Source organism: Carcharodon carcharias, chromosome 16 (assembly GCF_017639515.1).
Source record: "Carcharodon carcharias isolate sCarCar2 chromosome 16, sCarCar2.pri, whole genome shotgun sequence".
NCBI lineage: Eukaryota > Metazoa > Chordata > Chondrichthyes > Lamniformes > Lamnidae > Carcharodon > Carcharodon carcharias.
Window position 1 is genome coordinate 9124152 of NC_054482.1, and position 15564 is coordinate 9139715.

A 15564-nucleotide genomic window follows, 5' to 3' on the forward strand; every position below is an offset into this window, starting at 1 on the left:
TCCTTCACTGCATGGATTAGTAGTACAACCAATTTCCATATTGGATTTCAACAGATGATGAAAACTAACACAAGGGTATGACCTACTTGACATTGTACTCACTAATCCAGTGTTGCAGATATATCTGTCCATGACATAATTAGTAGGAATGATGACTACAGGTCTTATAATAACCAAAAAGCATCTTTTCGCACTGAGGATGCCCTCTATGTTGTGTGGCACCACTGTAGTGTTAGTGGGATAGATTAAGAACAGGTCTAGCAGCTCAAAAGTAGGCATCCATGAGGCATGATAGGTCATAAGCGACAGAATAGTATATCACCACAATCTGTTACCTCGTGGGACAGATTGTCATTATCCCTCTTCTCCATTGTCATTAAGATAGCCAATGAGAAGGGATGCCAGAAGCAGCACCGGACATGTCAAAAAAAAAGAAATGCCAATCTGCTGTAGCTAGAACACAGGACAGTGTGTTCTAACTAATACTAACAATTTTATTTTAAATAAAACAGGACTTTTAAAAAAAAGCACTTAGATCAATTATCTGAAGGGAGTGGAAGCAGTATGCCAACATCCAACAGATCAGGTCAATGTTCTGTAGTCCTGCCACATTCAGTCATGAGTGATGGTAAACAATTGAGCAATTAGTTGGAGGAAGTGCTAGGAACATGTCAATTCTCAATAGTGGTAAAGCTCAGCCATGAGTGCAAAAAAAAAAGGATGAACTACTCAAGCCAGCTGGGCCAAGTGGATGAAATCACAGCCTCCTGCTGAGATCAGGAAGACAATTTGATTTACTTCATGTGACACCAAGAAACATCTGAGTGCACTAGACACAGCAATGTCTATGGGCCTCCTCAATATTACAGCTGCACTGCTGAAGAACCAGCTAAGCTGTGCCATCACAACTACAACACAGGACTCAAATGTATAAAGATATGTCTCCAGACCACATAAAACAAGACAAATCCAACCTGGCTAACTACTGCTCCATCACCAGCCTGCTGCTAACCATCAGCACAGTGGTGGAAAGAATTATCAACAATACTATCAAGTATCACTTACTCACTAAAAATCTTTCTCAATGAGGCTGAGCAAGAATCAGACAAAGAAGGTTTTTTAACTGGGACCAGTAGGGACACAGAGCAAACTTTAGAAGAAATTTTAGCTACCTGCAAGGTAAGGTACCATGAATGGCTTTGATTAGACATTGCTCACCATGCCGAAGAAGTTCTTTCCATGCAAGTTGCCAGGTATAGAACTCCATATGTATCTATATGCAGTCCTAAGATGAATGTTTTGACAATAAATGTCCTTCTCCTTTTGGAGAAGTTAAACTGAGGTTATGTAATAAAGGATCACATGGCACTATTTGAAGAAGAGCTGGAGAGTTTTCCTAGTATCCTCATCAAATACTTATCTCTCAACTAAAACCATCATGACATTATTTAGCAATTTCATTATTTCTTTATTTTTTTCTTCCATCTTTCTCATTCCCTAACTTCTTGTTTGCTTCCGCATTTCTTTTATGTTCTGATTTTCTTGGGTTCTCTGCTCTCTCTCTTCCCCCCATCTTGCTCTGATCAACTTCTTACCAGATTCATATTATGCACTGATATAGATCCACTCATCAAATTAAGAAAAATTATTACTAACCTTGAGTGGGTACATCATAGGACAACAACAATATTGAGTCTTAAAAGTTACTTTAAGAGTTTAAAGAAAAGTCTAATATTTCTACAGTCTTGCCTGACCACCGGACATCCCAAAGCTCTTTCCAGTCAATGAAGTACTTTGTGAAATGTAGTTACTGTTATAATGTAGGAGACGAGGCAGCCAACTTGTGCACTGAAAACTTCCACAGCTAGCAATGTGATAATGACCAGAAAATCATGTTTTTGTGATGTTGTTTGAGGGATAAATACTGGCCAGGACATTGGGGATCACTTGCCTACTCTTCTTCAAAATAGTGCCATGGGATCTTTTACATCCACCTGACAGAGAAGGTGGGGCCTTGGTTTAATGTCTCATCTGCAAGACATCTGACAGTGCAGCACTTTTCCGGTATTGCACTGGAGTGTCAGTCTTGATTTTTGTGGAAATGAACTTAAACCCACAACCTTGTGTCTCAGAAGCAAGAGTGCTACCAACTAAGCAATGGTTGACATGGGACATTACTTCGAGCTGACCCTCTGGAAGTTTTCAAATTAATGGAAGCAACTGATCTTAATTCAGACTAGGTATCCTCCCTCAAATGCATGCTTTTGTATAGTGATACTGCCAATCAACGATTATCCCAAAAGGATGATTCTAGATCATAAGGAGAATTATTTTTAAATTATTGAAGTAAAACTGCTTAAGACAACATTATAATGGCACCTGTAGACTGAGCGGTGGTTAGATCAATGAGCATTCGATACTGAAGCTGGAATTATAAGTGTAATGTGGTGATCATGGACATTAGAAACACCATAAATTAAAGTCCAGCCCATCTCCCGCGCATCCGCCCTCACGCCTTCTCCTCCCTCCCAGAAACATGATAGGGTCCCCCTTGTCCTCACTTATCACCCCACCAGCCTCCGCATTCAAAGGATCATCCTCCGCCATTTCCGCCAACTCCAGCATGATGCCACCACCAAACACATCTTCCCTTCACCCCCCTTATCGGCATTCCGTAGGGATCGCTCCCTCCGGGACACCCTGGTCCACTCCTCCATCACCCCCTACTCCTCAACCCCCTCCTATGGCACCACCCCATGCCCACGCAAAAGATGCAACACCTGCCCCTTCACTTCCTCTCTCCTCACCGTCCAAGGACCCAAACACTCCTTTCAAGTGAAGCAGCATTTCACTTGCATTTCCCCCAACTTAGCCTACTGCATTCGTTGCTCCCAATGTGGTCTCCTCTACATTGGAGAGACCAAACGTAAACTGGGCGACCGCTTTGCAGAACACCTGCGGTCTGTCCGCAAGAATGACCCAAACCTCCCTGTCGCTTGCCATTTTAACACTCCACCCTGCTCTCTTGCCCACATGTCTGTCCTTGGCTTGCTGCATTGTTCCAGTGAAGCCCAACGCAAACTGGAGGAACAACACCTCATCTTCCGACTAGGGACTTTACAGCCTTCCGGACTGAATATTGAATTCAACAACTTTAGGTCGTGAGCTCCCTCCCCCATCCCCACCCCCTTTCTGTTTCCCCCTTCCTTTTTTTTTTCCAATAAATTATAAAGATTTTCCTTTTCCCACCTATTTCCATTATTTAAAAAAAAATAAAAAAAAAACCCCCACTAGAGCTATACCTTGAGTGCCCTACCATCCATTCTTAATTAGCACATTCGTTTAGATAATATCACCAACTTTAACTTTAACACCTATGTGTTCTATTGTACTATTGTCGTTGACATCTTTTGATGATCTGCTTCTATCACTGCTTGTTTGTCCCTACAACCACACCACCCCACCCCCAACCTCTCTCTCTCTCTATCTCTCCGCCCCCCACACACACCTTAAACCAGCTTATATTTCAACTCTTTCTTGGACTCGAACTCAAGTTCTGTCGAAGGGTCATGAGGACTCGAAACTTCAACTCTTTTCTTCTCCGCCGATGCTGCCAGACCTGCTGAGTTTTTCCAGGTAATTCTGTTTTTGTTATAAATTAAAGTATGTTGGTTGCATCTGCCTTATCTTGTACAGCTTAGTTCCTTAATAGTATTTAGCCTCCTAACTTCAAGGAAAAAAATCTATATATATGAAGCTTGCATTGTCAGAAACTCATTGAAAACTCAAGTATCTGCAATAACTGTTGTTCCTGTAACTAATGGTGGGATAAGTATTTTTAATATTGAACGTGTGAAAAAACAGCTGCTGTTTTATGCTGCACAATCTGACCATGGGTTCTTGAAAATCACTAAAATTCTTTCTGGAAATTGGTTTTCATCTGCCATTTTTCTCCTTAGTAACTGAAGTTTCTAGTGGCCAAAGGATTTCCAAAAAATGAATTCATAAAATAGCAGTACACAGTAGCTTGTTTAACACTTAGCAACTGAATGTTACTTTTAATTTGTACTCTGTTCTTATGGTACCATAACCAAGTTATCTTATTTATGTGTCTTTACTGTATCCAAGCATTGGGCTGACAAGTTTCATAAATTTATTGTCAGGAAGATACAATAATTTTCATAATGTTATAGGAATTTATTATAAAGTAGAGTAATAGTGGGATCTGTGTCTATGTGTGTGTGTATTTTAATTGAATTACAGACAGTTGGTCTGGGTGCTTTTATGTATCAGATAGAAAAGTAGGTTTGAAATGTTAAATAGGTAAACATAGGGGAACTTTTAGAATGTGAGGTGTAAAGGGAACATTTGCATTTTTAAATAAACTAGACTAGCTTGAATTCAAAAGAGGGGGGTGAAGTGTTTCAACTAGCCAGGAGAAGTTTAAAAAGAAGTATTTATTTTTCCCAAAGCTTACTGATTAAAATTGGTACCTTGAAAGCTTTTTATTATTAGAAAAGTAGAGTTGAAAAGACAAATTGGGACATTGGGATTTATATTGAAAAGGGAGAAATCTGTATAAAGGAGATGAGGTTGTATGTAGGAAAGAAAGCATTTTAAGATCTAACACAAATTTGAAAAGCCTCCAGCATCTAAGCTTCAAGCTGCTGTCTACAAGGAATTGAAGCTGAGAAAACCCTTTGAATTCAACTGTCCAGGGTGTGTGCTTTGCCTGGGTCTGTTTAAATCTGTGTGTTTTACTGTTGCCTTAACGGAGGTGTAACTAGGAGTTAGATTAACTAGGGGAGCTATGAGTTATCATAGTAGTAATTTGTAAACCTATGTATGTGCTTAGAATCATTTTTTTTTTAAATGAATGAAGGTTTAATTTAGTTTTATAAAGACCCTCTAAGACTCGGTGGTCTTATTACTACTAAATTCAACGCACAAATCTCAAATTAATATACAAATTGCAAAAACAGTTGTGGCAGCTGTTTCAAGTTTCCCTTTGGGATTTTAGCAGCTCAACATTTACCATTGACTGTGCCATAACATTATCCATGGTAGTCCCTGGATTTCTTTCTTGGCCAACATATTCTTTTGGTTCCTTGATTCCGTGCTACCTGTTTTACATGTATCTACATTTAATTGCACCATTTGCCTGAAAACTTTAAATTATTTCTCATTTCAATGTTGCTTGTTATTGTTATTACTTGTTATTTTCTCTGCTATACATTTGGATTTGCTCTTGCGAGTTTGATTAAGATATTTTGTCCAAGTCGATAAAAATAACAAGGATCGTGTTACAAATTTCTGGTATTCATAAATTGATTTTCATATTAAGCGTCACTGGCCATTGCTGTAAATGGATCCTGTGTCACCTACAAGGAAGAGTATCGTTTTACTACCTAATATCTAGTTATATGCTGGCATGACAAGGGCATTGTAACAAAAAGATCCATTGTGTGCACTGTATGTGAAAACTTTGCACGTGCATTTCTCTTTTCTCCCTGAAGGTACAAGCATTCAAGTGAGATGAGGCCAATTATAAACCAGCAAACTGGTTAATTTTACAAGAATACAACATTCATACAAATTAGGAGCAGGAGTAGGCCACTTGACCCCTCGAGTCTGCTCTACCATTCAATAAGATCATGACTGTTCTGATTGTAACCTCAACCCCAATTCCTGCCTATCCCTGATAACCTTACACTCCCTTGTTAATTAAGAATCTATCTAGCTCTGCCTTAAAAATATTCAAAGGCTCTACTTCCACTGCCTTTTGAGGAAGAGAATTCCAAAGACTCATGACCCTTTGAGAGAAAAAAATTCTCCTCACCTCTGTCTTGAATGAGCGAACTCTTATTTTTAAACAGTGACCCCCCTGGTTCTAGATTCTCCCACAAGAGGAAACTTCCTCTCCACATCCACCTTGTCCAGACTCTTCAGGATATTAAAGGTTTCAATCAAGTTGCCTTCTAAATTCCAGTGGACACAAGCCTAACCTGTCCAACCTTTCCTCGTTAGACAACCGGCCCATTCCTGGTGTTAAACTAGTAAACCTCTGAACTGCTTCCAACACATGTACATCTTTACTTAATTAAGGAGACCAGTACTCTATGCAATACTCCAGATATGGTTTCACCAGTGCCCTTTACAACTGGTGAATTCCCTACTTTTGTAATCAATTCTCCTTACAATAAACAATAGCATTCTATTAATTTCCTAATAACTTGCGGTATCTTCATGCAGCCTTTTGTTATTCATGCTCTAGGACAGCCAGATCCCTCAATCTCAGAGCTCTGTAATCTCTCACCATTTTAGATAATCTTTTATATTCTTCCTGCCAAAATGTACAATTTCACATTTGCCCACATTATACTCCATTTGCCAGATCTTTACTCGCTCACTTAACCTACCCATGTCCCTTTTTTTAGCCTCCTTATCTCCTCTATGTCATCAGCAAATTTAGCAACCATTCCTTCAGTCCCTTCATCCAAGTCATTTCTATAAATTGTAAAATGCTGAAGCCCAGCACTGATCCCTGTAGCATACCACTCGTCACATCCTGCCAACCAGAAAAAGACCCATTTATGCCAACTCTCTGCTTCCTGTTAGCTAGCCAATCTTCTATCCATGCCAATATGTTACCCCCTACCCCTTAAGAACATAAGAAATAGGAGCAGGAGTAGGTCATTCTGTCCTTCAAGCCTGCCCTGCCATTTAATAAGATCATGGATGATCTGCCCCAGGCCTCAACTCCTCTTTCATGCCAGCTCCTCATAGCCTTCAACTTCCCAATATTTCAAAAATCTATCTTCCTCCTCTTTAAATACTTTTTGATCTAACCTCTACAACTCTCTGGGGTAGAGAATTCCAGACATTCATTACCCTGTGAGAGAAGAAATTCCTTCACATCTCAGTTTTAAATAAGTGTCCCCTTATTCTGTAACTATGTCCCTAGTTCAAGATTCCCTCATTAGTGGAAACATCTTCTCAATATCTACCCTGTCAAGCCCCCTCAGAACCTTGCACGTTTCAATAAGATCACCCCTCATTCTTCTAAACTCTAATGAATAAAGGACTAACCCGTTTAGCCGTTCTTGATAAGCCAGCCCTTTCATCCCAGGAATCAGCCGAGTGAATCTCTCTTGAACTGCCTCCAATGCCAGTATATCCCTTCTTAAATATGGGGACTAAAACTGTACACAGTACTCCAGGTGTGGCCTCACCAACAGTTGTAACAAGACTTCTCTATTTTTAAACTCCAAACCCCTAGCAACACTGGCCAAAATTCCATTTGCCTTCTTAATTATTTGCTGTACCTGCATGCTAATTTTTTGTGTTTCATGCACAGGAACACCCAGATCCCTCTGTGCTGCACTTTTTTGGAGTCTCTCTCCATTTAAATAATAGTCTGCCTTTTGATTCCTCCTACCAAAGTGCATGACCTCACACTTTCTACATTAAACTCCATCTGCGAAGTTTTTGCCCACTCAACTTATTTATATCCTTTTGCAAAATCCTTATGACCTCATCACAGCATGCCCTCTCACCTATTTTTGCATCATCAGCAAATTTGGATATAATACATTCTGTCCCCATCCTCCAAGTCATTAATATAGATAGTAAATAATTGAGGCCCTATGATTGATCCTTGTGGCACTCCACTCGTTACGTCTTTCGAACCTGAGAAAGACCCATTAATCCTGACTCTGTCTTTTGTGTGTTAACCAACCCTCAATCCATGCTAATACATTATCCCCAATACCCCTGTGAGCTCCTTGTGCAATAACCTTTTATGTGGCACCTTATCGAATGCCTTCTGGAAATCAAAATACCCTCCATCTACCGGTTCCTCTTTATTAATTCTGTTTGTTATATCCTCAAAGAACTCTATTGAATGTGTCCAACATGATTTCCCTTTCACAAAACCATGTTGACTCTGTTTGATTGCATTAAACTTTTCTAAACGTCCTGCTAGTTCTTCCTTAATAATGGACTCTAGCATTTTCCCAACGACAGATGTTAGCCTGACTGGCCTAAAGTTTCCTGCTTTTTGTCTCCCTCCCTTCTTGAACAGGGGTGTCACATTAGTGGTTTTCCAATGAGCTGGGACCCTCCCAGAATCCAGTGAGTTCTGGAATATTTCGACCAATGCCTCCACTATCTCTGCAGCCACTTCCTTGAAAACCCTTGGACGCAGGCCATCAAGTCCTAGCGGCTTGTCTGCCTTTAGTCCCATTGTCAAATATTTTGTGCCTCGTGATAGAGACTGTCACAAGATCTTTCCTCCCATTAGTTCCTTGCTTATCTGATATCTTTGGGATGTTTATATGTCCTCCACCATGAAGACCGATGCAAAATATTGGTCTAAATTATCTGCCATTTCCCTGTCACTCGTTATCAATTCTCCAGTCACATCCTTCAAGGGTCCCAGGCTCACTTTGGCTACTCTCTTTTTATATACCTGTAGAAACTCTTGCTGTTTGTTTTTATATTTCTTGCCAATTTACTTTCATAATCAATTTTCTCCTCCTTTATTAGCTTTTTAGTTATCCGCTGATGGCTCCTAAAAAACTCCCAGTCCTCTGGCCTATCACTAGTTTTCGCCGTTTTGCATGCCTTAGTTTTTTTTGGACACTCTCCTTGACCACCTTTGTTAACCACGGGTGGTTCATCCTTCTCATCAAGTCCTTCTCTTTGACTGGGATAAATTTTTGTTGAGCATTATGAAATATCTGCTTAAATATCTGCCACTGCTCATCCATTGACCTTCCCCTTAATCTATTTTCCCAGCCCACTTTAGACAGCTCTTTTTTCATACCCATGTAATTGCCCTTATTTAAGTTGAGGACACTGGTTTGAGACCTGAGTTGCTCGCCCTCAAACTGAATTTGAAATTCTACCATGTTGTGATCGCTACCCCAGAGGATCCTTAACTATGATATATCTTATTAATCCCATCTCATTACACATTACTAGATCTAAAATAGCTTACACATTACTAGATCTAAAATAGCTTGTTCCCGGGTAGGTTCTGTAACGTATTGCTCTAAGAAACGATCCCTGATGGACTCTACAAATTTATCTTCCATGTTACCCATTAATCTGATTTGTCCAGTGAATATGCAGACTAAAATCACCCATGACAATTGTAGCGCCCTTCTTACATGCCTCTATTATTTCCCAATTTATACTTTGTCGTACAGTGAGGCAACCCTTCGGGGCCTATAGATGATTCCCACCTGTGACTTCTTCCCCTTGCCAATCCTTACTTCCAACCAAACTGATTCCACACCACGATCTATCTATATCACTACTCACCGCTGCACTGATGCCTTCCTTTATTAACAAAGCTTCAGCACCTCCTTTTCCTTTTTGCCTATTTTTCTGGAATGTCGAATACCCTTGAATATTGATTTCCCAGTCTTGGTCACCCTGCAACCACATCTCTGTAATAGCTATCGAGTCATATTCATTTATTTCTATTTGTGCCGTCAACTCATCTATCTTGTTACAAATACTGCATGCATTCAGATAAAGAGCCTTAAGCTTTGACTTTTTACCATTATTGCTCATTCTGGTTCTGATTTCTGCTGCACTCTTCTGCTTATATTGTCTGCTCCTTCGTTTCATTATCATTCGCCTCTTCATTACCCTGTACCTCTGCTCTCTTGTTTTGTTTTGATTTTTTAAGCTTCCTTTCAATTGAACTGCAGTAAAATGGAAGTCAGAGGGTCAGCCAATGCTCCCGTCCTAAGGTTAATAAATCAATTCAATAAATACTCTCTCATAAGTGAGGCTAGTGCTAGAACAGTATCAAGGATTAGGTTTGTGTAAGGAATGTTTAAGGAAGAAACCCTCCCCCCACTAATTATACAATTCACCAGGATACTGGTCACAGCGTGGTTCAAATGAAGCCCATCCCAATGGAACAGCTCTCTCCTTTCCGAGTACTGGTGTCAGTGCCCCATGAATCGGAACCCATTTCTCCCATACCAATCTTTGAGCCTCGCATTTACCTCTCTAATCTTATTTACCCTACACCAATTTGCAAGTGTCTAAGGTAGTAATCCAGAGATTATTGCCTTTTGTGGTTCTGCTTTTTAATTTAGCCCCAAGTTCCTCATCATCCCTCAACAGAACCTCTTTCCTAGTCCTGCCTATATCGCTGGTACCTATGTGGACCATGGCAACTGGATCCTACCCCTCCCACTCGAAGTTCCTCTCCAGCCAAGAAGAGATGTCCTTAACCTTGGCACCAGGTAGGCAACACAGCCTTCAAGACTCTCTGTCTTTGCTGCAGAGGACAGTGGTTATTCCCCTAACTATGCTATCCCCTGTTAGTACTACATTTCTCTCTTCTCCCCCCACCACTTGAGTGGCGATCTATACAATGGTGCTGTGGTCAGTTCGCTCATCCTCCCCGCAGTCTCTGCCCTCCTCCACACCGGCAGCAAGAATTGCAAATGTATTGGACAAGGGGACCGGCTGAGGATCCTCCAAAGTTAAATTTTGGATCCCAATACCTGCCTCTCTCGCAGTTACACCCTCCTGTCCCTGACCACAGTCCAAATTTGATGCAATTAATCTAAGGGGTGTGACTGTCTCCTGAAACACAGTGTCCAGATAACTCTCCCCCTCCCTGATGTGTCACAGTGTCCGCAGCTTGGACTCCAGCTCATCAACTCTGAGCCAAAGTTCCTTGAACAGCCAACACTTGCTGAGATGTGGTCACTGTGGATCGCACCAGTTTCCACCAGTTGCCACATATTACAGCTGCAACATGTTGCCTGCCTGGCCATCTCTATTCTATTCTAGCTAATTAATTAATTTGGATGTTAAATATTTTAAAAGCGAATTTCTTAACTGTACTTTTCAGCTGTAATAACATTTTCTGATTTAAACCACTTGGCCAATCAAAAGAGACATGGAAGAGATACCCACCAATCACCTAGCTGTTTTCCTTTGACATGACACTTCGGCTCAGACAGGTAGAAACAGGCCCTCCTCTCGCACTCTCCTCTAGGTACTGCTGACTGCCTGGCTCGGGGTCCTCATCTCACACTCTTTTCTAGGTGCTGCTGACTGCCCTTCCCAGTGCCCTCCTCTAGCACTGCTGACTGCTTGGCTCTGGGACCTTCTCTCGCACTTTCTTCTAGCTGCTGCTGCTGACTGCCTGTCCCAGGGTCCTCCTCCCACACGCTCCTTTAGGTGCTGCTGACTTCCTGTCCCAGGGTACTTCTCTCGCACTCTCCTCTAGGTGCTGTGGACTTCCTGTCCCAGGGTACTCTCACACTCTCCTTATTTTCCACTATAACCTTTCATGTGGCACATTATCAAATGCCTTCTGGAAATCTAAGTACAGTACATCCGCCAGCTCCCCTTTATCCACAGCAAATGTGACTCCTTCAAAGAACTCCTGTGAATGAATAAAAAAGAAAAAAAACTCAAATAAATTGGTTAAACATGATTTCCCTTTCACAAAACCATGTTGACTCTGCCTGATTGCCTTGAATTTTTCTAGTGCCCCGTTATAACATCTTTAATAATAGCTTTTAACACTTTCCCTATGATAGATATTAGGCTAACTGACCTGTAGTTTTCTGCTTTCTGTCTCCCTTTTGAATAAAGGAGTTATATTTGCTACTTTCCAGTCTAATGGGACCTTCCCTAAATCTAGGGAATTTTGGAAAATTAAAACAAATGCATCAACTCTCTCACTAGCCACTTCTTTCAAGATCTTAGGGTGAAGTCCATCCGGACCTGGGGATTTGTCAGCTTGCAGCCCCAACAATTTGCTCAATACCACTCCCCAGGTGATTGTAATTTTCCTGAGTTCCTCCATCCTTTCCATTTCCTGGTTTACAGCTATTTCTGGAATGTTACTTGTGCCCTCTATACTGAAGACCAAAGCAAAATACCTGTTTAATTCATCCACCATCTCCCTACTTTCCATTATCAATTCCCCAGATGCACTTTCTATAGGACCAACGCTCACTTTAACTTTTTTCGTATTTAAGTATCTATAGAAACTCCTACTATCTGTTTTTGTTACTAGCTAGCTTTCTCTTGTACTCAAATTTTCCCCTCCTTATTAATCTTTTTGTAATTCTTTGCTGTTCTTTATATTCTTTATAGTCTTCTGACCTGCCACCTGTCTTTGCGCAATTGTGTGCTTCTTCGTTAAGTTACATGCTCTTTAACTTTTTTAGTTAGCTATGAATGGAATTTTTCTTTCTCATTGGAATGTATATATTCTGTGTATTCTGAAATATCCCTTTTAAATGTTACCAGTGAATCTCTATTGACCTATCCTTAACCTCAGTTGCCAGTTCACTTTAGCTAGCTCCGCTTTCATGCCCTCATAATTGCCCTTACTTAACTTTGAAATACTAGTCTTGAATGCACTCATTTCCCCCTCAAAATGAATGTAAAATTCAATCATATTATGCCATCTAGGGATGCCTTCACTATGAGGTTATCAATTAATCCTATCCCATTGCTCAATATCAGGCCTAGTATAACCTACTCTCTGGTTGGCTGCAGAACATGCTTTTCTAAGAAACTATCCCGAAAACATTCTATGAACTCTTCATCCACGCTATCTTTGCCCATCTGATTCTTCCAATCTATATGTTGATTAAAATCCCCCATGATTATCCCCCATGATAGTATCTTTTTGACAAGCTCCCATTATCTCTTTTTTAATACCCTGTCCTACCATGTAGTTACAATTAGGAAGCCTATACACCACTCCCACAAGTGACTTCTCGCCTTTATCATTTCTCATCTCAACCCAAACTGCTTCTACATCCTGGTTTCCTGAACTTAGGTCATCCCTGTGCTAATGCCATCATTAATTAACAGAGCCACCCCTCCACCTTTTCCTAACTTCCTGTCTTTCCTAAATGTCATGTACCCTTCAATATTCAAGTGCCAATCTATGTCATCCTGCAGCCATGTCTCTGTAATGGTTACCAGATTGTAATTATTTATTTCTATTTGTGCTATCAGTTCATCTGTTTTGTTTTGAATGCTACATGCATTTGGATACAGAGCCTTAAGTTTCAGCCTTTTATTATTTTTGTAGTGTCTAGCCTTCTCTGCTGATTTACTGTTGGGTTTGTACTCTCTGTCCCTTCCTGCCACAACCTGTTCATCATTTCCCTTATTAGTACCTTTCTCTCTTGTCTTGTCTCTACTCTTTGGTCTCTACTGTTTGATCTCCACTCTTTCGTTTACCACATCTTCCCAAAGTTGATCTCTTGCCCCCACTATTCAGTTTAAAACCTTCTCTACTTGAGTGAATTTTCAATCTGTATTCTACCATTCCTTACACAAACCTAACCCTTGATATTGCTCTCGCACTAGCTTCATTTATTGAATTGACTTATTAAGCTTAGGACGGGAGCATTGGCTAACCCTCTGACTTCCATTTTACTGCAGATTGTGCTGTTGTTGATAGTTAATACTTGTGGGCCACATTTAACCTCATAACTTGATAAAAATGAACTTAAAATCCTTCCTGGACCAACAAAGCAAAAATCTCAAAACACAACTTGTCCTGAGGGCTGACTATAAGATACCACTCACAACCAGAGTGACCCACCCTGTGGGGGGATAAATAAGGGACACGTCAACATTGGTAGTGGTTTCAGGAACTTGGAAACGGGGTGGGGAGGTTGTGGTTAAGAGAACAACATGCACAGAGCAACGGGGCTAAGAAGGTCTCCTTGCAACATTCCACATATAAGTTACTTTAGTCTGCCTTCTCAATCCCATTGACACGGTGTACTCTGCTCACCGAAGCTCCGTGCTCTTCCCCAGACAATCCACACTGCTCACCAATACACAAACACCTATGCCCAACTCAGCTCCCCGATAGACACTCAGGACCGCCTCTTCCCAGCCTCGCTTAATCCCCGTTCACCCTTTCCCAAGCCTTGCTCCTGCTCACTCAGAACCCCCTGTTCCCAAACAACCTCCCCATCACTCAATCAGCAGATGCACCCCCCGCCCCCTTCCCGGATCCTTTAACATATGGCTGATCAATATGAAATACAGTGTTTTACCAACACTGTTGACGTAAATGTACATTATTAAAATCCTAAAAAATGAAATATTAACTTTTTAACTGGAAAGAAAGCAGGTTTACAAAATAATTTAATAAGACTATTTTGTTTTTATGAATCTCGACGTTATAAATCAAACACACTGTATTCACACCAGCTACAAGGCAACTGTAAAGGTGTAAAGTTGAAGTGTTGTGTGCCAGTTGAGTTCTTTCTTGTAGCCTATCCTGTGATATACAATTATAACTTTTGCAGGTTAACACAAGTAAATTGGACTCAAAGGATGATTGTCAGATACTTCGCACCACATCTTTGACCATAAGTACACAGCTCACCTTTTCAGCAGCTCTCAAGTGCCACAATTATATATGTGTTCAGAGTTTCAATGATGCAATCTGAACTGTATCATACATTGCTGTAAACGTGGGCATGTGGGACCTAAATAATGCTTTCCATTGATTCATTTCAGGACTGAAAGCCTTGCATTTCATGGCAGTAATTTTAGTCACAAGCTAGACTTTGCACATTTTTAATGAATAGATTTAAAATGTTTTTTCCACAAAATGCATAAGCTTAATGAATTACGTTTTTGTCTGCAGTTTCTGAAAGATATCTGATCCAGCATATAAGGATTACTGTGAATTCAGTTGGATGATGTTAGATTAAATATACATTATAGGTGGTGATATTTTAAAAATTCTTCCACTGTACTTTTTAATTCTAGACTCGTGCTGGGGTACAGTTTGAAAGGTACCAGGTGTCCTCCAGTATCTCAATCATTCACCCTGTCCAGCAGAAGTCATTAGTAGTTATCAGGAGCAGGATTTATGTTTACTTCTTGCCTAGTATTGGACACAGAGATCAGTAGTATCATTCTTACCATTGTGGTCAAATTAGCTAATTGAGCAGAGATGGAGGATCAAAGTTCAGACCTTCATAGCCTGTACTGTTCAGTTTTACACTAGATAGTGTACATCAAATGCTCAAAAAAACGTTGTGAACAAAAGGCAGTAATAGGAAAAAAAAATGCCAGATTCCAGTAGGAGAAAAATTAGCTTTTTCCTTTTTATCCTCCCCTCGTCTGAAGGTAGTGACTGATTGCAGGGTACAGTGTTTGTGGTCCCAATTACTTTGATTAAGCTATTCTTTGAGTATTTCAGTAGGTTATGTAACATTGGTGACAGCTATAATTACAGAGTATGTTGCATTACTAATACCAACAGGAGTTGCAAAATTAGAGGGAAAAAGTCCAAACCAGCATGATTCATACATGATCTTTCAGAAGGATAGATTTGGAGGTGAACCATGACAAAATAGTATAATAAAAGCAGAAAACTGCGGATGCTGGAAATCCAAAACAAAAACAAAAATACCTGGAAAAACTCAGCAGGTCTGGCAGCATCTGCGGATAGGAGCACAGTTAACGTTTCGAGTCCGAATGACCCTTCAACAGAACTAAGTAAAAATAGAAGAGCGGTGAAATATA

At 40.4% G+C, this 15564-nt stretch overlaps 1 protein-coding gene across 1 annotated transcript in view; it reads left to right on the plus strand.

Annotated features, from left to right (window-relative positions):
- The window catches only part of LOC121289069 (UDP-N-acetylglucosamine transporter-like), a 64850-nt gene that overhangs the window by 7685 nt on the left and 41601 nt on the right, over positions 1–15564 (plus strand). The gene's annotated exons all lie outside the window — the stretch shown is intronic.